We start from the raw sequence: 27,316 nt of genomic DNA on the forward strand, positions 1-27,316 counted from the left end.
GTATCATGGAACTTGAAACCGGATGCCCTAAAAAATGGTTTTACATAATATAGTTCATAAAATAGTATAAGTTTTAGAAGAAACTATATCATGTCCAAATATCAACGGTGAACCATGAGTTTGCACACCTCAATTTGTTATGTCATATGTATGTTGACCGCAGTCAACATAGATGCGGTTGATCTTTACAGAGATCATCCATCTGGGGATTAGATTCATTAGTCTTAAAAGCTAATTTGCACTGTGCCCCTCCCATTGTACAAGACAGATCCATCTCATGGTTAGGATAAGTCTGACCACCAGCTGTTCTGGACCACCGGCTGCTGAGGTGAGGTAGATTTCCAGCTGATTATAGGGATGACTTTTCAAGATTTTTCATCAACCTACAGCTGTTCTGGACTACATCTTCTAACATAGGTTAGCAAGTGTGTCATTGGAAGACTTGACATCCTTCACAATCATTACATAGATGAGCATTGGATTAGATTGTTAGAACAACAAAGTACTTGATGATTCCTTTCATTAAGAATGTGGTATAGCATGATGATTATCTCTTTTATATGACTACTAGTTTTATGATTTTTAACAAAATAAACTCAATCATTTGGTTGTTTCTTAATTTGTTTTGTGATAATAATTTCAGTGTATACACCTAGTTTTAAAATCTACAAATTTTAAATAAAATTGGAATTTATGAAGATAAAAGTTCAAAAAATTTCACCATTTTAAGCCTTTTTAACCAAAATCAAAACCCGAAAGAATTTATAACTTCCTTCCCACACTTGAGTTCATGTATCGCCCTCGTTACATGAAATCAGAAAAATTAAATTCAAGAGGGTCAAATAGTGTATAAGAGAGTTATTACTTTTTAGGTTTAAAACCGAAGTGTACGGGATGATGGCGCTGAACTGAATGCCAGCATAAGAACATCATCCACTTCTTGCAACCACAAAACAATCACCAATCAAGTATGTGCTGAACTTAATGCCAGTCTTTGTAAAAATGCAGCATATAGCACAATGCTCACCTGTATCAAACCAAACCAAGCAAGCATTTCATAAAAACAATGGGGTGGTTCTCCATGTACCGGAAATACCCCACTTATAAAAACCTAAGGATGTCAAATCAAGCAAATTACATCACAATCCAAATTACCATAATCCTAAACAAGCCAAACGAAATAAATTGTTTTCAAACATAACCAACATTATTCAAATCATCAAAGAAACAAACCATCATCCACGGAAGTCATCAATATAAACCTACGAACACAAATCAAGGGTTAGAAAAATCCCCAAAATGAGCTGCTTGGTCCAGCTCCACCTTCATTTTGGTTTGCTGAGTCATCGTCCTGAAATACTGAAGGGTTGTACCCTTGATCGGTCGCTTGAGCAGGAGGGTTAGGGGGTATGCAGGAGGATAAGGAGGCGGATAGGGATCACTCATTCTGACCCATGGGTCGTATGCCGGCCAAGGAGAGGGAGAGTAGTTAGCGGGATCTGCAGCATATGACACGGTCTGATCATGTATCCAGTTAAGCTGAGCTTGCTGCCCGGCTTGAGTGTACCAAGTCCTATCATTCCCCTCGTCAATGTGCCCCCTCAAATCTTGAAAAACTATATCATAATGGTCAATTGTTCTCTGAGTTTCCTGAGTATGATGAAGTCGTAATTCTGAAAATTGGGTGTTCATGTATGATTCCCAGTTACCCGGTGGACCCGAACCACTTGCACCTGTACCAACTTCATGGTGCACTTGTCCCTCCATAGGAACATCACCTCCTTCCTCCGGCTGAGCAGCAGGTTGTGTATCCACATATCTTCTTAACAACTTATCTGAACCCCTTTTCATGATTTTTGCCCCAATGTAAAACTGGGTGTCAAATGCATCCATTTCTCTCTTCTCCAAACCATGCATGTCAATGTTGTAAAATTTTGCAATTAAGGTAACAAAATGCCCCCAGCTGTTTGGGCTAATCTTCTTTTTACCTTTTTCACCCAACAAGAAAGTAAGAATCATTCTAGGAATATGAACATGGGCTTTGTTCCAAATTCGATCCACATACCAAATATCCAGATTTGTGACTTTTTCACTACTATCTTTTCTGAAATTAATGGTGCTTGAGATAAACCTTTGAATGCACCTCTTTCTGTAGTCATTTATTTTGGTGCATGGATTCTTGCTTGCGCTATAGGCTGCATTGCTCATGTTACTCCATGCAGTTGCATGGTCAAAGTTGGAAACATAATATTCATAATTGACGAAGTAATTTGAGAGTATGTTGACGGGCATTCCCTTATAGATACCAAGAGCATGAACAAATTGTAAGAGTGTCATTGTCCAGTCTTTACCACCTAATCTGAACCTCCTAAAAGAATTATTACACGGAGAACCAAAACAACACCTCAAGGTGGCTAGAAACTCAATAGTGATCAATGGATAAATATCTTCTTTTAAACTAAATAATTGTTCCCAAGCTCTAACAATTCTTCCGTCGTATGGGATTCGAAGAACTGCTCGAATGTTCATTAATTTATTTGCCTCCACTAATGGTGACCAATCAATATATCTCCCGGGATGGATCGCTTTTGCTTTAACTTTCATTGCCTTCTTGCAATAATGAGGATCTTCCAAGATATCATTGATCCATTTATCTCCAGTTCGTTGATAAGGAATTTGCATAGCTTGACCGGTGTATTTCCATGCTTCCATGAACTCTTCTTCACTCTCTTGCTCCTCTTCACTTTCTTATTGAGTTTGTTGAGCGGGTTCCTTTCCTTTTCTCTTCCTAGTTGATGGACATTCATAAACTTGTTCCTTCCTTTTATCCTACAAACAATCAAATTAGAGAAAACAAAACCAAACAAAACAAACCAAATTGATTAGCGTTAGAAATCCAAATCCAAAACCTAACATTAGCCACAATTTATACACCGAAACCATTTAGAATAAGTTTAAACATGTTATATTATACATATCTAATAATCTCTTGAACTACATGCCAAACATAATCCTATCATGGTACGGACTTGTTCCATCTTCAACAAACATGTACTAGTATGTCATATGATTAGAGACACTTTTACAAGCATAACCATACAAAACATGTTTAATTTCACCAAAACTTTCAATGTCATAACATATTAAACCATAAGCATTCAACAATAATCTTGTCTAACAATATGCGATCTACATTTAAACTTTAAAGTCAAGCCAAGCCAACATTTCACCAAAAAGCCTAACGCATACAATGCTTTAACTCTCAAATGTAATCTTTCAAATCGAATAAACACTAAGTTAAGGCATAAATGAATTTAGCATTAGTAATGTATTGCATCAATTCCACTTAGAATAACAACAAGTCAACACAAGTCAAAATCCCCAAATTAAGAACCCTAGATTTCAATTTATACAAAATTATGTGATTCAGCAAGGATTCATAGCATTTTGCTAGTGTAAACAAGTAGTTAAACATTAAAACATCTCAATTTAAACAAGTAATGGTCAAAAATTCGAAACCCCCAAATTTCATCAAGAACCCTAATTTACAAATTGAAGATTTAAGCATGTAATCATCAAATTAGAGCATGAATAAGGATTAATAGCAACATTACAAGCATAATAGGACCAACACATGAAGATTCAAACATCCCCACACTTAGAACAAGAAAAATCCGAATTGAAGAATGAAGAACATAAAAATCATGAAGAAATGGAGAGTAATCTTACCTTTCCCATGTTAATAGTCGGATTTGTTGTTTAAAGATGGGATTAAACGGTTGATTTTATGTTTACAGATGAATGTTTTGAGAGAAAATGGAATGGGGTTCGGTTTTGTGTGTGAAATTATGAAAAAATGGAGTTTACAACCATATTTGTGTAAGTTATCGTGCAGACCAGGAGGAAAATACCCCAGATGCGGCGCATCTGGGGATAAATGCGGCGCATCCGTCAGTTTAAAAGGGCACCAGGAAAAAAATAAAATGCGGCGCATCTGCCTTAAAAATGAGGCGCATTGCCTCTATGAGACGCATCCAAAACCTTCGGGATTTTCATGCCTTCAGATGCGGCGCATCCATGACAGATGCGGCGCATCTGGCCCTGGTTCACCAGTTTTCGATGTTTTTCACCTTTAGTTCAGTTTGTAATGTGTCTAAATCACTTGGCTCGCATTAAAACTCGAAAAATTAAATTACAACACTAAAATCTATCATACAGGTGGAACTATATACAAAGTGTGAAGTTTATTAGTGAGTCTTTCACGCGACTCCGTCCCAAGCTAATTAGCCTTGGGGAATAGGGTGATGTCATCTCAAACCGTTGTGTTAACTCTATCGAAATAGAGTTTCAAGTGATGACCATTCACCTTAAAGGTATTTTCTTTTCCAAACAACTCAACGTACCCCGACGGGAATGCTTGTTTCACTAAATAAGGTCCCGTCCATCGGGACCTCAACTTTCCGGGAGAAAATTTAAACCTTGAGTTAAAAACCAAAACCTTATCACCGGTTTTAAACTCTTTCACTTCCTTCAATCTGGCATCATGCCACCGTTTCGTTTTCTCCTTATACGAGCTCGAATTCTCGTACGCTTCTAACCTTAACTCCTCCAATTCATGCATTTGCATGAATCGGTTTTCTCCGGCCTTTTCCATGTCCAAATTACAAAGCTTCAACGCCCAGTATGCTCGATGTTCTACTTCAACCGGTAGATGGCACGCTTTACCATATACAAGTTTAAATGGTGTGGTACCGATAGGTGTTTTAAACGCAGTTCGAAAAGCCCACAACGCGTCATCTAACTTGCGTTGCCAAATCTTAGGGTTGTTATCAACCGTCTTCTCAAGTATGTGTTTCAAGGCACGATTTGTGTTCTCTACTTGACCACTCGTTTGTGGGTGGTACGGAGTAGACAAACGATGAGTTACGCCATACTTCTTCAACACCTTTTCAAGAAGGTTGTTGGCAAAATGCGTTCCTCGATCGGATATGAGCGCCTTTGGGATTCCAAAGCACGAGAAGAGATTTTTCAAGAAGTTCACCACCACCCTAGCATCATTTGTAGGCAAAGCTTTTGCTTCAGCCCACTTGGACACATAGTCAACGGCTACTAAGATGTACTTGCACTTATGGGAACTTGGAAATGGTCCCATGAAATCGATTCCCCAAATATCAAAGACTTCACAAACTTGGATGCCGTTTTGAGGCATCTCATCCCTTTTTGATATGTTACCCATTGGTTGGCATGCATCGCAATTCTGAACGAAACTATGGGCATCTTTGAAGATCGTGGGCCAATAAAAGCCCGAGTCAAGGATTTTTCTTGCGGTGTGGTTTGGTCCGAAATGACCGCCGGTTGGCCCTTGATGGCAATGCTCAAGAATTTGTTGATCCTCTTTTCCGCACACACAACGGCGAATCACTTGATCCGCACCAACACGAAATAGGTTAGGGTGTTCCCAGAAATAGGACTTCAAATCCGCAAATAATTTCTTCTTTTGTTGATAAGAAAGTCCTTTTTGAAGAATGCCTGAAGCAAGATAGTTTGCAAAATGGGCAAACCAAGGGATTTCAGATTCCTTTTCAACCCTCATTAGAGATTCGTCGGGAAATGTGTCCTTGATGATTGTATCATCGAGTTTATCTAACTCAGGGTTTTCAAGTTAGGATAGATGATCAGCAACTAGATTCTCGGCTCCTCTCTTGTCACATATTTCAATGTCAAATTCTTGAAGTAAAAGAACCCAACGTATGAGACGATGCTTTACATTTAGTTTCGAGAATAAGTACCTAAGGGCCGAATGGTCCGTGTAAACAATGGTTTTGGACAACACCAAATATGACCGAAATTTATCAAACGCATAAACAACCGCCAGGAGCTCCTTTTCCGTGGTTGTATATGAAAGGACCCGTCCTAATCCATCCGGACGAAGTCCATATCGATTATAACCAATTTACAACAGTTGATTACATCGCGAGGTACTTGACCTCTATATGATACATTTTACAAACATTGCATTCGTTTTGAAAAGACAATCTTTCATTACATCTAAAGTTGACAGACATGCATACCATTTCATAATATATCCAACTATAATTTACTTAATAATGATCTTGATAAACTCAATGACCCGAATGCAACGTCTTTTAAAATATGTCATGAATGACTCCAAGTAATATCTTTAAAATGATCAAATGCACAGCAGAAGATTTCTTTCGTACCTGAGAATAAACATGCTTTCAAGTGTCAACCAAAAGGGTTGGTGAGTTCATTAGTTTATCATAAATAAACATTTCATAATTTTTAATAGACCACAAGATTTCATATTTCCATTTCACATAAACATACGTCCCATGCATAGAGACAAAAATATCATTCATATGGATTGAACACCTGGTAACCGACATTCACAATATGCATATAAGAATATCCCCATCATTCCGGGATCCTCCTTCGGACATGATATAAATTTCAAAGTACTAAAGCATCTGGCACTTTGGATGGGGCTTGTTGGGCCCGATAGATCTATCTTTAGAGTTCGCGTCAATTAGGGTGTCTGTTCCCTAATTCTTAGATTACCAGACTTAATAAAAAGGGGCATATTCGACTTCGATCATTCAACCATATAATGTAGTTTCGATTACTTGTGTCTATTTCGTAAAACAGTTATAAAAAGTTGTAAGGTTTTCCCTGTTTGGGTTACCCGGGAAGGGCGAGTAATCCGACCCCATACTCTAGTGTACGCAGCCCATCAGGAATACTCCCTGGCTGTTTCCAACCCTTCCCTGGCCACCCCAAGAATTGAACCTGAGACCTCTTGCAAGGATCTCAGGGCCAAAACCACTTGGGCTACCTTGGGATGGTTAAAACAGTTATAAAAGTTGCGCTGTACCATTGCTGCTATACTTTAAAAAAAAAATTGATTTCAATTTTGAAGAAGTTTAGGACAAAGTGTATAACACAAATTTGATTGTAAATCGTTCATAAAAACTATTGGTATCATCAATTTAACTCGAATCATCTCAGAGACCTCGAATTTGAGTGATGAACAAACTTTGACTTTTTAATTTAAATACTTTGACTTCGAAATTCGAATTGAATACCGAGAATTGAAAGACAAGATTTTGAAGAAAGGTTAGATAAAGGATTCCTAACACTTTGGCATTTTTAGATTTTGACAATTGATTCAGAATTGAGTTATGAATTACAATAGTTCGTACAGTGGTCAGGGTGTTTCTCTGCTTCTGATTAATTCGTAAAAAAAATAAAAATATAGATGGGAGTGATGTATATTTGATAAAGAAGCTGAAAAAAATTAATTGTATGACTTTCTTCCCAAAAACAGATAGTTGATTTGGTATATAACAATTGGGTTTTGTGGTGTCACGAGCATACAGAATAAAATAGGGAGGAAGACAGCTATCTGTCTCTTGTGCTTGTATATATCTAGCATTATATAAAATATCTTAATTACTAATTAATAATTAAGATTATATTAATAATAATAATCTAAATAATATTGATTATATCTGTTATCTAAGGATTTTTGTACTGGGCTGAATTACCTATCTTAGGTTGATTCTCAACATACACGTTCCTTTTATAATTACAGTTTATTTATATAATTTAAATATATTAGTAAGAAAACAATTGATATTATAAAACAAATACTATTAATAATAATAATAATTGAAATATTAATATTAATATTAACAATTAATACTTAAAAATGTTACTGATTATAATGATAATAATATTGATAAAGATACTAACAATAATATTGATATTCCTTGATCCGGTTGAAAATAATTAATAATAATGATAATAAAAATGATATAAATAAAACACTGATACAATTACAAAAAAAAAAAATTAAATACTAATAACATTAATAATCATCATGCCTAATAATAATACTAATATTTATCAGAATATCTAACATTATAGCTTTATACTAGTTATAACAATGATGTTAATCATAATATTATATTATTTATATTATTAATGATAATGATATTACTAGTGAAAATAATGACATAACAATTTTTATATATAATGTTTCATATCCATAACATAATATTATTATTACTGATATTTATGAAAGTAATACTATTATCATAACAACTATATTTTAATTTGTGATTACTTTTTATGTATTAATATTACAAGTTATTACTTATGTAATGTAATGTTTACAAATTTTATAATATATAATTTAATATTTATGCACTATATACATAATTACAATATACATATAATAGTTACATATATTTATACGTAGATTCATTTTAAATTACAACTTACTTATTTTGTTTCTTATTTTATATAATTAACTCTAAGGTTTAAATTATATTTTATTGTTTTCATTTTAGCATATATACATATACATTTATATATTCATGTTTATTTAAAACACATATTCGTGAATCGTCAGGAATGGTCGAAGGTCAGTTGAACATATGAAACAGTTCCAAATTTTTTTTAAGACTCAACATCACAGACTTTGCTTATCGTGTCAAAATTAAATAAGGATTAAGTTTAAATTTGATTGGAAATCTCCGGGTCGTCACAGTACCTACCCGTTAAAGAAATTTCATCCCGAAATTTGAGTGAGGTCGTCATGGCTAACTATAAAAATATTTTCATGACGAATATAAGTTGATAAATAGAGTTTTATCATCATTGAGTAATATGGATAAAACAATTTGATTATTCGAAGAGCACGAGTGAAAATGAGAAACAAAGATTTGTTTTTAACTTTTGACGTAGTCAGGTTTGAATTCCGGAATTCAAGGGATTTAAAAGAAAATCTTGAAGATCTATAAGATCTGATTCTTCGGGATTTATGGAAATTAAGATCTCTTTAATTAAATATGGTGATCTGCCCCGATTACTATGTCTGATATTTCCTTTATAAATTTACCTTTTCCCTTCCATTTGTTTTTTTTTTTACCACTTCTATACTCAATTTCCAATTTCAAAAGATTTATGAAAATGCTTAACCCTGTTCTGATCCTTGTTCTTATTCTAATTATCGCAATGATCGTTCTTCTTTTCCAACTACCACCTGAAGGATCTGTTTATTTCTATTATGCTCTAGGGATTATTGTACTTATAATCCTCCCGTGTCTTTATATTGCTATACGTGCTGATATCCATGGTTTGTAATTTCGGTGTTGTCATTGGACTTTATATTTTCTCTTATATTTTGGATCTCTTTGCCTTTTTATTATCCTCCCGTCCTCTAGTAAAGAGAGTAACGGTCCAGAATTCGTAAGTATGGAATTTCGAATAAACATCGTGTTCTAAATAAGAACTAATGTATTAGCACGATTTGATTTATCAAATTACTAGAATCACTGAGAATAGAACTATCAAGAATATACTTTCTTGATATGTTCAGAAGTTAAGCATAATGAAAGAGTTATGTAACATGGCACATGATGATGTTAGAGTCTGTGAATCATCATGTTTCATTAGAAACTCAGCATGACTTACTGTAACATAATCACGTTGATCAAGTGTCATTATATTATACTAATTCATGCATCAGTTCCCAACATTACTTCAATAACATTCATATTTTAATCTCGAAAGTTTACAGAATATAGAAACTAGCAGTTTCTATATGATGTAACACTGATAGCACGAAGAGATTATTGATTTTAGATAAGAATAATTAAAAAAAATATCTTCAGAAATATGGAGGATATTTATAATGATAGATATGATGATATCTTGAAATTTCTAATATCGAAGGATGATAAAAACTATTGTCTGCAAGGGTTTAGAGTAAGGAGCAAGATATTCACTAAAGACTTTAGCAGACATTGAATCATTTGGATTCTTTGAAGTCAAACTTATTCTTGGTGATTTGTCCACGGCTTTCTTCATAGTTTCGTATAATCTGCTTTTCGGTACTAAATTTTCTATTGAATGTTTCCAATATAATGATACACAGGAAGCACGAGGAGGTATATAATTTCGTACAAGAATATTTATGAAAATATCCTCAGAAATATCGAAGATATTGATGAGGATATTTCTGGAATTTCTAAGTTCGATGGTTGATGGAGAAAGATTTTCCGCAAGATTTTAACATGACTTCGGAGCAAGATATTCTCTAAAGATTTCAACGGATCCAGAATTTTCTGGATTATTTGAATATAGGGTATGGTCCTTGTATTTGTCCTTGGTCTCCTTCATGGTTAGCTCAATCCATTTTTCAGTTCCAACTTTTCTGAACTTTTCCAACATACTATTCTTTATCATTAAACTTCTGACGATTAAGGTCGTTTACGGTTGTCTACAGTTGCTGCTGCTTCATTCAGCTTTTTTAACATTCAGAGTATTAATTCGCAGACTGGGTGCTTTTCAGAATTTCAGAATGAAAGATCATAGTTCTTAGAGATAAATGTTATATGTATACATATAACTGTTGATGTAGAAACGTTGCGAGATTTAAAATACTGATTTGCTGATTCCCGGTAAGGCAATTCTTGTTACAAAACGAGGATGAGTATATGATAGGGTATTTATGAATAAATATAGTGATTTATCGAAGTGACTTACGCCAAAGAGTAGTAAAGTTGCTGGTACGTTTACTGTTAATGTGGTGGGATATAAACAGTTTCTCGGTAACGAAGGCGAAAAGACAACGTATGTATCAAGGTTATAATAAAGTTATTTCAAATGAAAAGTCGAAGTTGACTTGCTGGAGCTGTGACAAAATTGGCTATTTTGAAGAAGAACTGCAAAGTTATTTTTGGGTAATAATAACACTAAAGAAATTAGCACAGTTATGTGTTAAACGTTTACTCAGTTTCCGAGAGTTTTTCAAGTGCATTACTATATGCATCAATCTTTTCTTTCGTAGATGAAGTGCGGTTGGTTCATCCTATCGATTGAGGCGTTTTCAAGAATTATGAAAGGTTTGAACGTAGATTGTAATCGTCAAGATACAAATGAGGTTTAAGGTGAAATCAAGTGGCAAACTTGAAGACTTATTTAGTTTCATATGTTATAATCAATATTTTAATTTATTTTAATTGTTTAATGCTATTAGTCCACAGTTGACAGTCCAATAATTCATATATATAGTTTAATATATAATATTTGAATTAATTAATAAGTGTCGTGACCCGTATACGTCTCAGACTCGATCACAACTCAAACTATATATATTATTGTAGAATCAACCTCAACCCTGTATAGAGAACTCGATCATTACTGCATATAGAGTGTCTATGGTGATTCCAAATAATATATATAGATGCGTCGATATGATATGTCAAAACCTTGAATACGTGTCCCGATATTTAAAGTGCGTAAAATAAATAACAGAAATTGTCCCGATATTTAAAGTGCGTAAAATAAATAACAGAAATTAAATAACGATAAATAAAGTGCATAAAGTAAATAACAGAAATTAAATAACAATAAATAAAATTTGCGAGAATTAAATTGCGATAAAATAAATTGCGATAATTAAATTGCGATAAATAAAATGTAATACGGAATTAAAAGTTAGCTAGGAATAGTTAGCTAGGATTTTGTTAGCGTGGATTCTTAACAAAATTTCATATTGTTAATTAGTGTGTTTCTAATCAATTTTTATTGTGTCCATTTTTTTTTCTTCATTATGCCACTTGTTGGATTCTGATATGTCAAAATCCTAATATGAAATTTGAATTTGAATGAAAATAGTTATTCTTTGGTGAACGGATTCGTATATCGGTGGATGTAAGTAGGATAGTATATGACTGTTGAAACAGATTCGAAGAACGTACAATGTAACTTATTAATGCGAAATTTAAATATTTCTCGGGTATTACCTACCCGTTAAAATATTTTCATCATTAACAGTTTGTACAAAAGAATTTTTAATTACAATCTTTATGAAAATATATATACATATATATTTTCTTCAGATATAATCATGGATTTAATGAGTTAATATGATATTAAACTCATTTGGTTTACCATTAGAACTAGAATACATAATCTCTAAAACATTTAGAGATTACTTAATCGTCATGAAGAACGAAGATAATCGATGTAGAACGATACGTAGAATGATGATTATACTCGAGGTACATAATAAGATGTTGAGGCATGAATTGTTGATGGTACTGGTGCTGTTACTGATGGTACTGTTGGTGCCGGTGATGTTGCTGAAGCTAGTACATTTTGTACCATATTCTCCAGATTGATTACTCGAGCGCGAAGTTCGTTGGCTTCTCCTATTATTCAAAGATTATTGTCGGTCGGAACGAGCAGATGAATAAGGTTTAGAATCTTAGATAGAATATAATTGTGACGAGCTACCCTGGAAGTGAGGCTGAAAATGGTGTTTCGGATAGGTCCGCCGGTAAACGCTTCAGGTTCATTGTCAAGAGGTGAATTCGGATGGTGGAAGGGATCGCCTTCTTCGCGTCTCCATTGATTAAGTCGACTACGAATGTATTAGATGAATTGGGAATGGCTGATTGATTGATTCATTCTGGGGACATCGCTTTCGGAGCTTAGGTGAATATCCATGTCGGAATAGCTGTCGGAATAACTATCGGAATAGCTATCGAAATCTGAGGGACTCGAACTGGTTGAGGGATTCATCCCGTACAATCAGATGAAGGGTTTTCGATAAGAAATAGATTATAGGATGTAGATTAGTACCGTGCAATACATAATTTACATATGCATATATAATACTAAAATCCCATAAGTTACGGAGAAATCTACAGAAAATGTCAGGCAAAGTTTACAATAACAGATACGCTAAGATATGAATTAGCAAATATGCTAAGATATGAATTTTGTCCATACACTAATCACGCAACCAATGCAGTAAAACGTGTCTAGACTAAGAATGATAAGCAAGTGATTCTCTAAGAATGATAAGCAGGTAATTTTTGACACGAAGTGATAAGAAAAACTTTTAACATGCAGACACGGTCGAAGTCCAGACTCACTAATGCATCCTAACGACTTATCAGTTAGACACACTATTGCAGACCTGGTTTGCTAAGACCATCGCTCTGATACCAACTGAAAGGACCCGTCCTAATCCATCCGGACGAAGTCCATATCGATTATAACCGATTCACAACAGTTGATTACATCGCGAGGTACTTGACCTCTATATGATACATTTTACAAACATTGCATTCGTTTTGAAAAGACAATCTTTCATTACATCTAAAGTTGACAGACATGCATACCATTTCATAATATATCCAACTATAATTTACTTAATAATGATCTTGATAAACTCAACGACCCGAATGCAACGTCTTTTAAAATATGTCATGAATGACTCCAAGTAATATCTTTAAAATGATCAAATGCACAGCGAAAGATATTTCTTTCGTACCTGAGAATAAACATGCTTTCAAGTGTCAACCAAAAGGGTTGGTGAGTTCATTAGTTTATCATAAATAAACATTTCATAATTTTTAATAGACACAAGATTTCATATTTTCATTTCTCATAAACATACGTCCCATGCATAGAGACAAAAATATCATTCATATGGATTGAACACCTGGTAACCGACATTCACAATATGCATATAAGAATATCCTCATCATTCCGGGATCCTCCTTCGGACATGATATAAATTTCGAAGTACTAAAGCATCCGGTACTTTGGATGGGGCTTGTTGGGCCCGATAGATCGATCTTTAGAGTTCGCGTCAATTAGGGTGTCTGTTCCCTAATTCTTAGATTACCAGACTTAATAAAAAGGGGCATATTCGACTTCGATCATTCAACCATATAATGTAGTTTCGATTACTTGTGTCTATTTCGTAAAACAGTTATAAAAAGTTGTAAGGTTTTCCCTGTTCGGGTTACCCGGGAAAGGCGAGTAATCCGACCCCATACTCTAGTGTACGCAGCCCATCAGGAATACTCCCTGGCTGTTTCCAACCCTTCCCTGGCCACCCCAAGAATTGAACCTGAGACCTCTTGCAAGGATCTCAGGGCCCCAACCACTTGGGCTACCTTGGGATGGTTAAAACAGTTATAAAAGTTGCGCATGTATTCTCAGCCTAAAATGTATATAAAAAGGGAATAATGAAACTCACCTAATGTATTTTGTAGTAAAAATACATACGACGACATTGAACAAGTATGGGGTTGGCCTCGGATTCACGAACCTAAATCATTTGTATATTCATTAATGCATAATCGTATTCGAATGAATATATATATGAATTTATTAATTACATTATTTTTATATTAATAATATATATTTTTAATTTGTATGTTCATTCAAATGGTTAATATTTTTATAGTTATATTAATATTTTTATATACGTACTTGTTTGATATTATATTTAAAAATCGATAATTTGTTGTTGTAAGTGTTTATATAAATAATTTTAGTAGGTTTTATATATTTATAGTTATGTGAAGTTTTAATATAAGTGTAGTATATATAATAAATATAATTTTATGTACAAAATATTTATTTTCTTAAAAGTGATAGTTTTTGAGATTAATAAAGATAATATTAATAATCATATTATTTAATATTAATACTTATATTGATAATAATATTATTAGTAGTAACAATAATAATAATTATTATAATTGTAACTAGGGTTATATTAACGATAATAATAGTTGGTAACTACTACTTATGTTAACAGTAGTAACAATAATAAGTAATATTCATAATGCTTAATAATAATAATTCAGATACTTAATAATAATAATAATAATATCTTAATCATAATAATGATAACTAATACTTATTTTAACATTAATACTAATAATAATTATAATACATGTGATAATAATAATAACTATAAGTTTATAACTAATGATAATAATACAAATAACAACAATAAAAATAATAATTAATAGTAATAATAGTTCTAATAATAAAATGATACTTTAATTAAATAATATAATGATAATAATAACCATGTTAATACTAGTAATAATAGTTTTAATACTTAATGATAATAATAATTATAACAATAATATACTATTAATAGTAATAATAATAATAGTTATATTAGTAATCTTTATTTATATGATAACAATTTTAATTACTAATACTAGTATTAACAATAACAATAACAATAATAATAACAATAATAATAATAATAATAATAATAATAATAATAATAATAATAATAATAATAATAATAATAATAATAATAATAATAATAATAATAATAATAATAATAATAATAATAATAATAAAAATAGATACAACCTTTGAAGAAACAGCTTTTAAAAAAAATAACCGTTGCCCGGGCTCGAACCCTCGACCTCTCGCTCACCAAGAACACCCCAAGACCACCCTTCCGTTTTCTAATTTTCTGATATTATTCTCATTTAACATCATTTAAACTATTTTCATCTATTCTCTCTACCTCTTCATCTTCAATAAAAAAAAAACGACTGAGATACAAGGATTCATCTCAACAAATCAAGATTTAAATACTTTGAAACAAAACAATATCAATCTCTAGGTTTATATTGATTGGAACGAGAGAAAAGAAAAAAAAATATAAAAAAAAATAAAACCGCTGTACCGTCGCTGCTATACTTTAAAAAAAAAATTGATTTCAATTTTGAAGAAGTTTAGGACAAAGTGTATAACACGAATTTGATTGTAAATCGTTCATAAAAACTATTGGTATCATCAATTTAACTCGAATCATCTCAGAGACCTCGAATTTGAGTGATGAACAAACTTTGACTTTTTAATTTAAATACTTTGACTTCGAAATTCGAATTGAATACCGAGAATTGAAAGACAAGATTTTGAAGAAAGGTTAGATAAAGGATTCCTAACACTTTGGCATTTTTAGATTTTGACAATTGATTCAGAATTGAGTTATGAATTACAATAGTTCGTACAGTGGTCAGGGTGTTTCTCTGCTTCTGATTAATTCGTAAAAAAAATAAAAATATAGATGGGAGTGATGTATATTTGATAAAGAAGTTGAAAAAAATTAATTGTATGACTTTCTTCCCAAAAACAGATAGTTGATTTGGTAGATAACAAGTGGGTTTTGTGGTGTCACGAGCATACAGAATAAAATAGGGAGGAAGACAACTATCTGTCTCTTGTGCTTGTATATATCTAGCATTATATAAAATATCATAATTACTAATTAATAATTAAGATTATATTAATAATAATAATAATCTAAATAATATTGATTATATATGTTATCTAAGGATTTTTGTACTGGGCTGAATTACCTATGTTAGGTTGATTCTCAACATACACGTTCCTTTTATAATTACAGTTTATTTATATAATTTAAATATATTAGTAAGAAAACAATTGATATTATAAAACAAATACTATTAATAATAATAATAATTGAAATATTAATATTAATATTAACAATTAATACTTAAAAATGTTACTGATTATAATGATAATAATATTGATAAAGATACTAACAATAATATTGATAATCCTTGATCCGGTTGAAAATAATTAATAATAATGATAATAAAAATGATATAAATAAAACACTGATACAATTAAAAAAAATCAAATACTAATAACATTAATAATCATCATGCCTAATAATAATAATAATATTTATCAGAATATCTAACATTATAGCTTTATACTAGTTATAACAATGATGTTAATCATAATATTATATTATTTATATTAATTATTTATATTATTAATGATAATGATATTACTAGTGAAAATAATGACATAACAATTTTTATATATAATGTTTCATATCCATAACATAATATTATTATTATTATTGATATTTATGAATGTAATATTATTATCATAACAACTATATTTTAATTTGTGATTACTTTTTATGTATTAATATTACAAGTTATTACTTATGTAATGTAATGTTTACAAATTTTATAATATATAATTTAATATTTATGCACTATATACATAATTACAATATACATATAATAGTTACATATATTTATACGTAGATTCATTTTAAATTACAAGTTACTTATTTTGTTTCTTATTTTATATAATTAACTCTAAGGTTTAAATTATATTTTATTGTTTTCATTTTAGCATATATACATATACATTTATATATTCATGTTTATTTACAACACATATTCGTGAATCGTCAGGAATGGTCGAAGGTCAGTTGAACATATGAAACAGTTCCAAATTTTTTTTAAGACTCAACATTACAGACTTTGCTTATCGTGTCAAAATTAAATAAGGATTAAGTTTAAATTTGGTTGGAAATCTCCGGGTCGTCACAGTATAATTAATTTGAGCTCCCGTTAGAGTTTTGCTCGCATAATAAATTGGACAAAAATGATTATCGGGGTGTTGTCCTAAAACAGCACCTAAGGCATAGTCGCTCGCGTCACACATTAGCTCAAATGGCAAACTCCAATCCGGAGATACGATAATGGGAGATTGTGTGAGTTTTGACTTTAGAATGGAGAATGCGTTCTCGCAATTAGAATCAAAGTCAAATGGAGCATCCTTTTCAAGAAGTTTGGTCATTGGGCGGGCAAAATCTTTGATAAATTGTCTATAGAATCCCGCGTAACCAAGAAAGCTTCTAATGGCCTTAACATTCGACGGTATAGGTAGCTTAGAAATAATTTCAATTTTAGCTTTATCTACCTCTATTCCCGCACGAGATATCTTGTGGCCAAGTACAATGCCCTCCTTCACCATGAAGTGGCATTTTTTTCCAATTTAGGACCAAGTTTACTTTCTCACATCGGATAAGCATACGTTCAAGGTTAAAAAGACACGATTCAAAGGAGTCTCCAAACATGGAAAAGTCATCCATGAAGACTTCCATACAATCCTCTACCATATCATCAAAAATTGCCATCATGCACCTTTGAAAGGTTCCGGGTGCATTGCATAAACCAAATGGCATGCGGCGATAGGCAAAGGTACCAAAAGGACAAGTGAATGTGGTCTTTTCTTGGTCGTTGGGATCAATTGGAATTTGGAAGTAATCGGAGAAACCATCTAGAAAGTAATAATATTCTTTCCCCGCTAATCGTTCAATCATTTGATCAATAAAAGACAACGGGAAATGATCCTTTCTAGTGGCATCATTGAGACATCTGTAATCAATACAGACCCTCCAGCATGTAATCGTTCTAGTTGGAACGAGTTCGTTCTTTTCATTTACAATAACGGTTGTACCCCCTTTTTGGGTACTACTTGTACTGGACTAACCCAAGGACTATCGTAGATGGGGTAGATTAACCCGGCGTCAAGAAGCTTGACTACCTCCTTTTTAACAACCTCTTTCATGTTGGGATTTAGCCTACATTGTCTTTGTACTACTGGTTTGAAGTCATTCTCAAGGAGAATTTTATGTGTACAATAAAACGGGTTTATCCCAGGAATGTTGGTCGTTTTCCAGGCTATAACCTTTATATGGGTTTTCAAAATAGAGATTAACCTATCCTTCTTGTTACCGGAAAGATGTGAAGCAATAATTACCGATAATTGAGATGTACCTTCAAGATAAGAACACTCCAAGTGTTTGGGTAGCTCCTTAAGCTCGAGTACGGGTGGTTCTTCCAAGGAATTCTTTATACGGAATCTATCTTTATTTTTGATATCTTCAAATGATTCCTCTTCCTTGGGAATTCCTTCTTCTATGGTCTCATCATCAGTGACTACCTTCATCAACTCATCAAAATCTTCATCAATATTGAAGTATTCACTTTCACTTACCGGGGCAAACCCCGAGGTATCAATTTCAAGTAGCTCCTGTAATTCATCCTCAACACAAAGATTTATAACATCAATTTGAAAACAAGAGTCATCAGTGGAAGAGGGTCTTTTCATGGCTTTGTCAATATGACAAATTATTCTCTCGTTTCCCACACCTAGACTTAATTGTTCTTTTTGGACATTAATGATAGCATCTGCGGTGTTAAGGAAAGGAAGTCCTAAAATGATAGGAACTTTTATGTCCTCTTGCATTTCTAGAATAACAAAGTCGACGGGAAAGATAAGTGAGCCAACTTTTACAAGAATATCCTCGGCTATACCTATGGGAGTATCAAATGATTGGTTTACTAATCGAATACCCATCCGGGTTGGTTTCAAGTCTCCTAAGTCAAGTTTTAAATATAACGAGTAAGGCATTAGGTTAACACTTGCACCTAGGTCGGCTAGTGCATCATACACTACCGAATCACCCATCAAACACGGTATGATAAAACTACCCGGGTCTCCCAATTTTGGAGGTACATTTTGCTTTTTCAAGATGGCCGAACACTACTCATGGAAGAATGTGGCAGAAACTTCGTGGTATTTACCCTTCGAGGATATGAGATCTTTTAAAAACTTCCTGTAATGGGGCATACCCTTAAGAACCTCCGCGAGTGGCAAGTTAATGCTGATTTGCTTGATCATATCCGCAAATTTCTGATATTGGCTCGCGAATCTGTCTTTCTTCAATGCTTTTGGGTATGGAATAGGTGCCTTGTACACCTTTACTGGTGGTTCTTCAATTTTCTTTGATATGATCACTGGTGGATCATATTTCTCTTGTTCTTTTTCAACATGTTCATCTACATCAACGGGTACCTGCAAAACAGAAGGAGACAAAGGAACTTTCGTGGACTTAGGTGTCTCCGGGTTAATAGTTAAACCACTTCTAGTAGTTATAGCATTTACATGCTCATTCCTTGTTTGATTGTTGTTGGGATTCACTTGAGTATTTGAGGGGAGAGCACCCGGCGGCCTCTCTGCTAATAACTGTGACATCCTTCCAACATCTCTTTCTAAATTCTGAATCGTAGCTTGTTGATTTCGAATTTTCTGAGTTTGAAGTTCCGCATTTTGCTCGTGTTTAACCATAACATCTCTCAAAAGATCTTCTAAACTGGATTTCTTCTCGGGTTGTGGTTGTACATGTGCTTGTGGTTGTGGTTGTGGTTGATTGTGTTGGTAATTATTTTGATAATTTCGTGGAGGTTAATTTCGGTTGTTTAGGTGATTGTAACCCGGTGGTTCATTTCTTTGATTTTGATTTGGAAAATTCCGGTTATTTTGGTAACCTGAATTTCCTCCGTGGTAATTATTATTTGAATCTGAAGGTCTTCCTATTTGATAACTGTTGATAGGAGGATATTTTCGGTTCATTGCTTCAACCGCTAGAAAGTCGTCAAAATTCATTTCACCTTTACGCAAGTAACCTAAAAATTTTGCTTGCTCTTCCATTGTCGTTTGGTCACAATCTCTAGTAAGATGGGGACCTTGACATAATTCACACCCTACCTTCATAGCATGCATTTCTTTTGTCATCTTCTCAATTTGCCTTCCTTGATTTGCCAATTGAACTTTTAAAGCAGCGATTTCATCGTTGCTTTAAATACTAGCAATCGTGGTTGATCTAGAGAACTCCATCTCTTGATGCCAATTATGAGAATGTGCTGCTATATAGCCGATGATTGTGTGAGCTTCTTCAGGCGTTTTTTTCATGATTGATCCTCCTGCTGTAACATCAATATCCTTTCGAGTAGCCACATTGACTCCTTTATAGAATATTTGGACCTTTTGGAATGTATTCTGAAATGTCTCGTTCATATTGATTATAAACGTTTCATATTAATTGATTTCGTCGCGAGATTTTGACCTCTATATGAGACGTTTTTCAAAGACTGCATTCATTTTTAAAACAACCATAACCATTATTTTATCTATAAAGGTTTAAAAAGCATTACGTAGATTATCAAATAATGATAATCTAAAAATATACCGTTTACACACGACCATTACATAATGGTTTACAATAAGAATATATTACATCAAAAATAAGTTTCTTGAATGCAGTTTTTACATAATATCATACAAGCATGGACTCCAAATCTTGTCCTTATTTTAGTATGCAACAGCGGAAGCTCTTATTAATCACCTGAGAATAAACATGCTTAAAACGTCAACAAAAATGTTGGTGATTTATAGGTTTAACCTATATATTATCAAATCATAATAATAGACCACAAGATTTCATATTTCAATATACATCCCATACATAGAGATAAAAATCATTCATATGGTGAACACCTGGTGACCGACATTAACAAGATGCATATAAGAATATCCCCTATCATTCCGGGAAATCCTTCGGACATGATAAAAACAACATCGAAGTACTAAAGCATCTGGTACTTTGGATGGGGTTCGTTAGGCCCAATAGATCTATCTTTAGGATTCGCGTCAATTAGTAGATCGGTTTACTAATTCTTAGGCTACCAAGTAAAAGGGGCATATTCGGCTTCGATCATTCACCCATATAATGTAGTTTCATTTACTTGTGTCTATTTCTTTAAACATTTATAAAACTGCATGTATTCTCATCCCAAAATATTAGATTTTAAAAGTGGGACTATAACTCACTTTCACAAATTTTTACTTTGTCGGGAAGTAAGACTTGGCCACTGGTCGATTCACGAACCTATAACAAATACGTACATATATATCAAAGTATGTTCAAAATATATTTGCAACATTTTTAATACGTTTTAATGTTTTAAGTTTATTAAGTCAGCTGTCCTCGTTAGTAACCTACAACTAGTTGTCCACAATTAGATGTACATAAATAAATCGATATATATTATCTTGAATCAATCCAAGACCCAGTGTATACACGTCTCAGGCTAGATTACAACTCAAAGTATATATATTTTTGGAATCAACCTCAACCCTGTATAGCTAACTCCAACATTACTGCATATAGAGTGTCTATGGTTGTTCCAAATAATATATATACATGGGTCGATATGATATGTCAAAATATTTTCATACGTGTCTATGGTATCCCAAGATTATATAATATATTAGAATACATGTATAATACAATATAAGTTAGCTAGGATATGATTTGTATAGAATTGTTACAATATTTCCCGTAGCTACAACAATCAAAAAATATCCAATCTTGTTTTACCCATAACGTCTTCGTTTTAAATCCGTTTTGAGTGAATCAAATTGCTATGGTTTCATATTGAACTCTATTTTATGAATATAAATAGAAAAAGTATAGGTTTATAGTCAGAAATATAAGTTACAAGTCATTTTTGTAAGAGGTAGTCATTTCAGTCGAAAGAACAACGTCTTGATGACCATTTTGAAAAACATACTTCCACTTTGAGTTTAACCATGATTTTTGGATATAGTTTCATGTTCATAAGAAAAATCATTTTTACAGAATAACAACTTTTAAATCAAAGTTTATCATAGTTTTTAATTATCAAACCCAAAACAGCCCGCTGTGTTACTACGACGACGTATGTCCGGTTTTACGGTGTTTTTCGTGTTTCCAAGTTTTAAATCATTAAGTTAGCATACCATATAGATATAGGACATGTGTTTAGTTTATTTTAAAAATCAAGTTAGAAGGATTAACTTTTGTTTGCGAACAAGTTTAGAATTAACTAAACTATGTTCTAGTGATTTCAAGTTTAAACCTTCGAATAAGATAGCTTTATATGTATGAATCGAATGATGTTATGAACATTATTACTACCTCAGGTTTTGTGGATAAACCTACTGGAAATGAATAAAAAATAGATCTAGCTTCAAAGGATCCTTGGATGGCTTGAAAGTTCTTGAAGCAGAATCATGACACGAAAACAAGTTCAAGTAAGATTTCCACTCGGAATAAGATTGTTATAGTTATAGAAATTGAATCAAAATTTGAATATTAGTATTACCTTGTATTAGAAAGATATATTACTATAAATAAGAAAGATTTCTTGAGGTTGGATGATCACTTTACAAGATTGGAAGTAAGCTAGCAAACTTGAAAGTATTCTTGATTTTATGAAACCAGAACTTATAGAATTTATGAAGAACACTTAGAACTTGAAGATAGAACTTGAGAGAGATCAATTAAATGAAGAAAATTGAAGAATGAAAGTGTTTGTAGGTGTTTTTGGTCGTTGGTATATGGATTAGATATAAAGGATGTGTAATTTTGTTTACATGTAAATAAGTCATGAATGATTACTAATATTTTTGTAATTTTATGAGATATTTCATGCTAGTTGCCAAATAATGGTTCCCACATGTGTTAGGTGACTCACATGGGCTTCTAAGAGCTAATCATTAGAGTGTATATACCAATAGTACATACATCTAAAAGCTGTGTATTGTACGAGTACGAATACGGGTGCATACGAGTAGAATTGTTGATGAAACTGAACGAGGATGTAATTGTAAGCATTTTTATTAAGTAGAAGTATTTTGATAAGTGTCCTGAAGTCTTTCAAAAGTGTATGAATACATATTAAAACACTACATGTATATACATTTTAACTGAGTCGTTAAGTCATCGTTAGTCGTTACATGTAAATGTTGATTTGAAACCTTTAAGTTAACGATCATGTTAAATGTTGTTAACCCAATGTTTATTATATCTAATGAGATGTTAAATTATTACATTATCATGATATTATGATATATTAATATATCTTAATATGATATATATACAGTTAAATGTTGTTACAACGATAATCGTTACATATATGTCTCGTTTCGAAATCATTAAGTTAGTAGTCTTGTTTTTACATATGTAGTTCATTGTTAATACACTTAGTGACATGTTTACTTATCATTTATCATGATTAAACATAGTGTATCAATATCTTAATATGATTTATATGTATTTAGTAAGACGTTGTTATAACGATAATCGTTATATATATCGTTTCGAGTTTCTTAATTCAATAAACTCAATTTTATGTATATAACTCATTGTTAAAATACCTAATGAGATACTTACTTATCATAATATCATGTTAACTATATATATAATCATATATATGTCATCATATAGTTTTTACAAGTTTTAACGTTCGTGAATCACCGGTCAACTTGGGTGATCAATTGTCTATATGAAACCTATTTCAATTAATCAAGTCTTAACAAGTTTGATTGCTTAACATGTTGGAAACACTTAATCATGTAAATAACAATTTTATTTAATATATATAAACATGGAAAAGTTCGGGTCACTACATATTCAACCCGTGTTGAGGACATACCCTAAGCATTTTATTGAATCGGGTCCAAGCTTCATAAAGAGTCTCATTAGGCTTTTGCTTGAAGTGATTTATATCACTTTGCAACTTTGCTGCTTTTGAAGCAGGGAAGAATTCTGACAAAAACTTGTCCATCATATCATTCCAATCTTCAATATAACCTTCTGGTAATGAGTCTAGCCAATCCCTTGCATCATCCTTTAGTGACCATGGAAAAATTTTTAAACATGCGACATCATCGGTGACATCCTTGATCTTGAATAGCTTGCAAATGCTTACAAACTTACGAAGATGCTCGTTAGCATCCTCATTTGGAGCTCCACCGAATTGGCATGTATTAGTCACCATGTGGAGAAATTGACCCTTTATTTTAAAGCCGTCAGTCATCGTAGGTTGAATAATTGCGTGGCCTTGACATGTCCTTGTTGCCTTCATTAATACATCCATCATTTGATTTTTAGCAGCCATCTATTCCTCTTCTTTAATAACTGGCTCTATGATTTGTTGAATAACTGGTTCAGAGTTAGAATTTAATGAAAGTGATTCTAAACCCTGAGCAAGAGACTCTACTTCTTGAGCTCTTAGGCGTTCGTGAAGTTCTCTTTTAGGTTCAGGATATGAAGGAATTAAATTAGTGTTGGAAGAACGTAGATTCATGCATCAATACCTATCCTGTAATCACAACACCACAAACAAACCAATTGCAAAAACACAAGCTTACAATAAAAAGTAACTTTTCTAGGAATTGAATTCCTATAAAAGGATCGAATAATTCAAAGTTTATTAAAATCTTTTAACAAAACTGCTCCCCGGCAGTGGCACCAAAAAGTTGATGTGTCAAGACGTAACCTTTAAAATGTAGACAATATGCTCAATAATTAACACATAATACAGGCAACTAAACCCGATCATGCAGTAACTAGCAAGTAAATTGACCAGTTCGAACCACAGGGAGAAGTTTATTTTAAGGACTTTATAACGATTAATTATTCTAAATGGGGGTTTGTGTTTGAAGTTGTATTTTTGTTTAACGTAACAGTAAATAAATATAATGAATAACAAGAATGAGAATGTGGTGTTTACTTCTACGCTTGATAAATGACAGGGATTATTCTTTTATAATTAAAACCGTTATGTAATAGTTACAATAGAGCAGTTTATATCAATTTCACAATATCTATTAACTTAAGAACTATGTTTGATCAACAGGATTCTTTCGTGGTTGAATTCACATAAAACCTAGTTTACTAAGATCACTCTAAGTAAACTACATGATTGTATATCCTAGATATCATTCAATTAACATCCTATACTCACATATAGATGGCTAAGTCACTAGGTGTTGAAGTATAAGCTATGGCCTTTGATAAACTCACATGAACCAAGTCATAACTTACATAATTGAACTAGGATACAAGGATGGTTACAACAATGGATCTTTTGAAAGAACATGGTGATTTAGATTGATTAACTAGCTAGACCCAACCCGGTTAAACTCACATAAAACCTAAATTACAACAATTACTTGTGGTAATTTCATGACTATGTTGCTTTAGGACTACTTCAATTACCGGTAATAACACATAACTAAATCACTTAAACTTATGTATCTTACCATCTAGATTACTAGTTGTATTGAAGAATAAATTGTTCATCGAGTTAACTCACATTAATTGGTTTACAATTTATGTAATTGAAGTGATGAACTAAATAATCATAATTATGGTTCTTGTAGTTGGACTAGATGATTTAATCAATCAAACATATATATAACTAGCAAAACATCAAAGTATAGAACAATCCCAAGCCATAAATCTTACATTGAAGCAAACACACAAGGCTTTTAACCAAACATAATCATAATAGAACTAATGGAACAGTTAATACAAATTGAATTCATGTTTAAAAGATATAGAACGATAATACTAATTGCGATGAATAATCCTAGCTTAATCTTGATGTTGAAGGAATGGAGATTGACTTGTAGCCTTCCTTGAGCTTTGAAAAAAACGTATTGAAACTGAGAGAGGATGTAACAGTGAAGGTGTCTGAAAGAATGAATTAAAGGCTCTCTTAAATAGGCTCAAAAGTTAGGTAAACTGGCCAGAATTTGATCAGATGCACCACATCTCAGACTAGATGCGCCGCATTCCTTTAAACTTTGTTTAATCCAGCTCATTTAGCACTCAGGAACTATCGGCAGGCAAGGGATGCGCCACATCCTACATCAGATGCGCCGCATCTGGTCTTTTACATGTGTCTCATGGCCTTAAAATGCTGTATCTGAAACCTTCGGCAAAAACACGCATACAAATGCGCCTCATCCCTTTTGGGATGCGCCTCATCTGAGTTTGGAAGTGTATTTCTGGGCTGTTTTCGTTATCGGACTTCATTTTAAGCATCGTTTTCGCTGTTGGTCTTCTTTTATTCAATCACAATAGACTTTTACAAATATACATGAATTACAATACATACGTACAACAATTACATACAAATAGATACATAATTAGATTGAAATAACGACAATAAACAGGTATGATTTTGGCGTAATCAACAACTGATATGTATACCATTTGAGAGTAATCTGAATTTATTGTCATTGTTTACACTATCTGATTTATAGTACTTGGTATCATCTGGCTTGTATCATGTAAAAACAACATATACCTATAGAGAATTTTTCTCTGTTATACAATATTGGATCTAATTGTATATATCTATTATGCAGGAGAACGTTGATACTCTTATTAAGGCATGTACGGAAGATCTTGGGTTCAGTAATGGGAAACCAGCTGTTACGTATATTGTATACAAAAGCCTTCTTCACTGGAAAGTTTTTGAAGCCGAAAGAACAAATGTATTTGATCATCTTATCATAGTGTTTGGATTTGCAATACAGGTAGGGAATATGTTACACACAACATATAAACCATTTAATATGATTCTACCTAGTGATATTTGATACGGAAAATAGCCCAAAAAGGTACTAACATAAAAGACAAAATTTCCCAATAAGAGAATGTCATTTTTCTCATTGCCCGTAAAGAATTCTGATTTTGATTTGGTGCAAAGGAAAGTATATAAATTGGAAAATTTCAATAAGGGTAATAATGTCCACATGTGCATCCACATAGATGCCACATCAGAACCTGATGAGGTGGTGCCATGTCATCCAATCTTCTGTCGCCACATCATATTTTTTCAGGGCAACAAATCTTTTAGTGACTTATCTGGTCAACAATCTAATTTTCTGGCTACCACCTCATCGGAGGAGGAGATAATGATGTGGCACCATCTTT

The 27,316-nt window shown here is 32.6% G+C and overlaps 1 pseudogene; it reads left to right on the top strand.

Annotated features, from left to right (window-relative positions):
• LOC139901143 (myosin-6-like) overlaps positions 1 to 27,316 on the top strand; it is a 137,410-nt pseudogene that overhangs the window by 85,489 nt on the left and 24,605 nt on the right.

Source organism: Rutidosis leptorrhynchoides, chromosome 3 (genome assembly GCF_046630445.1).
Source record: "Rutidosis leptorrhynchoides isolate AG116_Rl617_1_P2 chromosome 3, CSIRO_AGI_Rlap_v1, whole genome shotgun sequence".
NCBI classification, from domain to species: Eukaryota; Viridiplantae; Streptophyta; class Magnoliopsida; order Asterales; family Asteraceae; genus Rutidosis; species Rutidosis leptorrhynchoides.